This window comes from Gossypium arboreum, chromosome 1, assembly GCF_025698485.1.
Source record: "Gossypium arboreum isolate Shixiya-1 chromosome 1, ASM2569848v2, whole genome shotgun sequence".
NCBI lineage: Eukaryota > Viridiplantae > Streptophyta > Magnoliopsida > Malvales > Malvaceae > Gossypium > Gossypium arboreum.
Window position 1 is genome coordinate 105,450,651 of NC_069070.1, and position 5,303 is coordinate 105,455,953.

General features: G+C 40.7%; 1 non-coding gene across 1 annotated transcript; it reads right to left on the reverse strand.

Moving 5' to 3' along the window:
* Positions 1 to 952: 952 nt before the first annotated feature.
* On the reverse strand, positions 953 to 1,059 carry LOC128282577 (small nucleolar RNA R71). The gene has a single exon (XR_008272903.1). It is a non-coding gene; the product is annotated as a small nucleolar RNA R71 (small nucleolar RNA).
* Positions 1,060 to 5,303: the final 4,244 nt, after the last annotated feature.

Below are 5,303 nucleotides of genomic sequence, written 5' to 3' on the forward strand. Positions count from 1 at the left end.
CTTAGTTTAGATAATTAGCTAGTTAAAAAAAACCTCTTTATTCCCAAGCTAGATAATAAAAAGACAGTCATTACTAGTACTTTTAGTTCCTTTGGGTTCGACAATCCGGTCTTGCTAAAACTATACTACTGTTCGATAGGTACACTTACCTACATCGCGATAATAGTTAGTTTCAAGAATGATTAATTATAAATATTTAAAACCTATCACGAGATCACGCGATCAAGTTTTTGGTGCCGTTGCCAAGGAACTAAAATATTAGGAACACTCAATTTTTATTACTTTAGCCATTTATTTTTCTTACGATCTAATTTTATTTTTAATTTTATTCTAATTTACTAATTTACTTTTTCATTCTCTTGGCATGTTTTTATAGTTTATGACTAGAAGAAACCCGTCAGGACCACTACTTTTTGACGAAGAAATCGATCGTATAGTTTGTAGAAACTAAAGAGAAATAAGGCGAAGCTTAATATACACAGAGAACGAGTAAGAGGACGATACTCAACCCCCAACCGAAGAGATGGCTGAAAACCAAGACAATCAGCTACCTCTTGTAATTGCGGTTAATCAAAATCCTGCTCCACGCACTATGTATGATTATGCTAAACCTTCTTTAACAGGAACTGAATCAAGCATAGTTAGACCTGCTGTAGCTACAAATACTTTTGAACTGAAACCTAACACAATTCAAATGATACAACAGTTTGCTCAGTTTGATGGTTTGCAGGATGAAGATCCCAATGCTCACTTAGCAAACTTTTTGGAACTATGCGATACATTTAAAATTAATGGCATTTCTGATGATGCCATTCATCTTCGATTATTCCATTTCTCATCGAGGAACAAAGCTAAATAGTGGTTGAACTCGTTACCACGAGGGTCAATCACTACTTGGGAACAAATGATTGAAAAACTTTTACTGAAATATTTTCTGCTGGCTAAAACGGTTAAATTACGTAATGATATCTCTTCTTTTGTGCAGATGGATTTAGAAACACACTACGATGCATGGGAGAGATACAAGGACCATTTGAGAAGGTACCTTCACTATAGGTTACCGCTTTGGCTCCAGGTTTAAACGTTCCATAATGGCCTGAATCCTTCGACTCGACAAATGGTTGACGCAGCTGCTGGCGGAACCATCAATAATAAAACCCCTGAAGATGCTTATAAGTTCATAGAGGAGATGTCATTGAATACCTATCAGTGGCAAGTCATGAGGATAAAGCCAACGAAAATAGACGGTGTTTATAACGTTGATTCGGTCACCATGCTTTCTAATCAGGTAGAACTTTTGAATAAGAAAATTGATGGTTTTCTTAGTTCTTCATGGGTTCACCCAGTAATGCAGTGCGAAGCAAGTGGAGGTGGAACAAGCCATTCGGAATACCAACCTTATAGCCACAACATGGATAACGAGCAATTAAATTACATGGGTAATAATCCTCGACCTCAAAACAATCCATATAGTAACACTTATAATGCAAGTTGGAGGAACCACCCAAATTTCTCATGAGGAGGCTAAGAAAATCAGCGACCACCTCCGGGCTACCAACAGCCACCCTGTCAACAGGAAAAGAAACCGAACCTTGAAGGGATGCTCACAAAGTTTATCTCGGTATCAGAAATCCATTTTCAAAACACTGAAACGACACTTAAAAATCAACAAGCGCCAATCCAAGGGCTCGAAACTCAGATAGGCCAGCTTTCTAAACTAACTCCGAATGACCACAAGGTAGCTTGCCAAGTAACATTGAACCTAACCTAAGGGAACAGCTCAACGCGATTAATGTTCAAGTTGAAGAAGGATTTGTTGAGCTTGAACCAGAACTGAGGCAAGAAACGGTGGTAAGCAAAGGTAAAGGTGAGTTAGATTATAATAAAAACAAACCAGTGACTGTCGAATATAAACCTCGTGTGCCATACCCCAACCCGACAAGGAAAGACCGCTCAAATGAACAATTTGGTAAATTTCTTAAACTTCTGAAAAAATTACATATTAACTTACCATTTATTGAAGCTCTATCGCAGATGCCAAACGTAATGAAATTTTTAAAGGAGCTTTTAGCAAATAAGAGAAAGTTTGATGAGACGTTGCATACGGAGCTAAATGCAGTTTGCTCAGCTATTCTCCAGAATAAACTACCCAATAAACTAAAAGATCTAGGGAGTTTTATGATTCCTTGCTTAATTGGTAGTTTAGATGTTAATAATGCATTAGCTGATTTAGGGGCTAGTATCAACGTCATGCCTTACAAAATGTTTAAGCAACTAGGTATCGGGAAACCCAAACAGACTAGGATGAGCATTCAATCAGCAGATAAAACTATAAGATTCTCTAGGGGTATTATTAAAGATGTGCTAGTTAAAATCGATAAATTTATATTTCCCGTTGACTTCATTGTTCTAGACATAGAGGAGGATAGCAACACTCCTTTAATTCTAGGAAGGCCCTTTTTAGCAACTGCTAAAACAATTATTAATGTTGGCACAGGTGAACTCACACTCCGCGTGGGAGACGAAACAATCACCCTTCAAGCTCGTAACTCTAGCAACAAATCAGAAATTGAAGGTAATCGTCTAACCCATTCTACTAAAACTGACAATATGGTACAACCTACTTTGCAGGAAATGAGTCTGAAGGAAGCACATGAGTCATTCGCAAGCAATAGTAGAGGATCTACTCATGAAGAACGAAGACTGCAAATAGAGGAGCTAGATGAATGGCGAATACATAAACTGAGAACACACAATAAACCAAAACTATGCCAGAACGAGCTCGATACCTTTCCAAATCAACTTAAGGTTGTCGATAAAGTCTTATTGGATGTCGCAGATCCTCACATTGTCACTGCCAGACCGGATGAAGAAATCCCTCTTACGGTACTTAGTATTTTTCCATTCGGTACAGTTGAGGTAAGTCACCCTAAGTTCGACAGTTTTAAGGTAAACAACACCTGTTTAAAACCTTATTTTGATGAAATTGATAGCAGGAATGAGGAGTATAAACTCCTAGAACCACCATGACCATTCAATGGAGAGGTAAGTTGAGCTTAGACTATAAATAAGCACTTCTTGAGAGGCAACCCGAGCACTAATAATATTAATTTCTTTAAATTTTAGTATTTAACACCTAATTTACTAATAGAGATCTTGAATACAGGTTTTTCCACAAAGACACGGCCAAGCACACGGGCATGCTTAGGTCCGTGTGAAAATAGGGCAAAAGATTTCCCCAACACAGGCTACGATAAAATGCCACGGTTGTACGACATGGCCGTGGTTGAACCTACCAAAACAACACGGGCGTACGACATACCCGTGTGGAAGACCCGTGGTTGAAACTGAGAAACTAGCACTGGTGTTCAACATGCCTGTGTCTAGTACCTGTGGTCGAACCTGTTAAATTAACAAGGGTGTGGGAGAAGCGAATGAAGCTAGACATGGTCGTTCGGCATGGCCATGTGCACCCACACACCCAAGGTACATGGGCGTTGGACGAATTTCAAACACGCCCAAATAGGAAAAACGCGAAACACACGGGCAAAAATTGGGGAACACGGGCGTGTTCCCTGGCCGTATGGCTCAAAATCTATAAATACCATGAACTATTCACTTTCTTCCCCATTCAAAAACCCTAACCCTAGCTGCTGTAAGTCTACACGGCCTCCCTGCCACGCCTGTGCGCCGCCTCCAACTCCATTGTCGACACCCAATCTCTTTCCTTTAGCGTTTGTTTACTCCTTTATCTTTTATTTCACTGATTTATAATGCTATTTATCATAGTAATCTATATTTTTCATGTTATTTCCATCTTTCCATCACACAAATTTCATTTATAAAACAAGTTATCATCTTTCTCATGTTTAAAATCTTACTCATTACATGATTCCTTCACTCCATTTAATTAGTTAGAAGTGAATATTCATGGCTAGAATAGTTGAAATAATCATTCATTTTGTGTTGACATTTCTTTTCATTCATATAGTATGTTGCATTTCATTCTTTGCCATTTTTACTTATATCACCATGCTAATGCCACAAAAATACGTCATTGAACTTATTGTTTTAATTAAATTTAATAGTTGTGGCTGAACATATTTATGCATTTTCCTTTTCAAATTTAGTCGTATATTATTATTATTATTATTTCTTGTCTACTCATCAAAGACGAATTGATGTTTCCACTTACAGGTATACAATGTCGTCTTCACGAGGAAAGAAAACTGCCGTACCTTCTTCGAAAAAGAGGAAGGAAGCATCATCTTCAGTGGGTCCAACCGCGAAAATTAGTCACCCTCTCCTACAATTCCCCCGTGGGCCCCAGGAGGAACTTTTCCAAATACTTTAGGCTCGACCTTTAATTGCAGGCCGCTGCATCGACTGGGCTACCGCAGAACAAGTTTAGTTTGCTGATGCAATTCAGGCCCTCCTAACCACTGACCCTTGGGAGCTGTTCTTTGTGATCATCAAGCCAACATACCTCGAGCTCACGATGGAACTATGCTCAACGTTCTATCTTCAGACCTTAATGACGAACTACGATGATCCCAAACGGTCCAATTTTGCCTAGGCGGATTAATCCACCAGTTAAGCGTCCTAGAGTTTGGTGCTGCACTGGGCTTATATACGGATGAGTTCAAGGAGGAGAATGAACTACATGCTTTCACTCGCCACATACACTTCTCTCCCTCGAAGTGCTGGCACACTTTGGCCCCTGGCGCGGCCTTCCACAATCCTAGGCGCTCTAAGGCATCAGTTCTCCCACCTTCCCTGAGGTACCTACACACCATTTTGGCTCACACGATTACAGGAAGGCAAGAGAGAACTGGCGTCGTCAACACTCACGACGCCTACTTTTTATGGAGTATGTCACACGGGCACGTCATCAACCTTGCCTATTTCATCGCCCTAGCGATTCAGCACTAGACGGAGCGGCATAGGAAGGGGGTCATCTCCATTGGCCCTTATGTGACACGATTGGCTCGACACTTCAAGCTTCTCGACACTGCAGCCTAAGAATCATCCTTGACCCTTATTGGCCAGATGTCTCCACAAGGCATCTCGAGCATGCTTAGCATGAGGATGATCGAGAGTCGCCGAGGAACCTACCCTCCACAATATCATCTCGCCCAATCTACCAAGGAGGAGGCCTACGAGGACATTCCTGATGATGTCCCTCCGCAGCACGAGGGCCCACCATCCCAGCCACCACCACCCTTTCGTCCAGTTTATACGGCGGCTTCATATGCTGACATCTCTGAGCGCCTCAATCGATTCGAGGAGCAGTGTTTTCAATG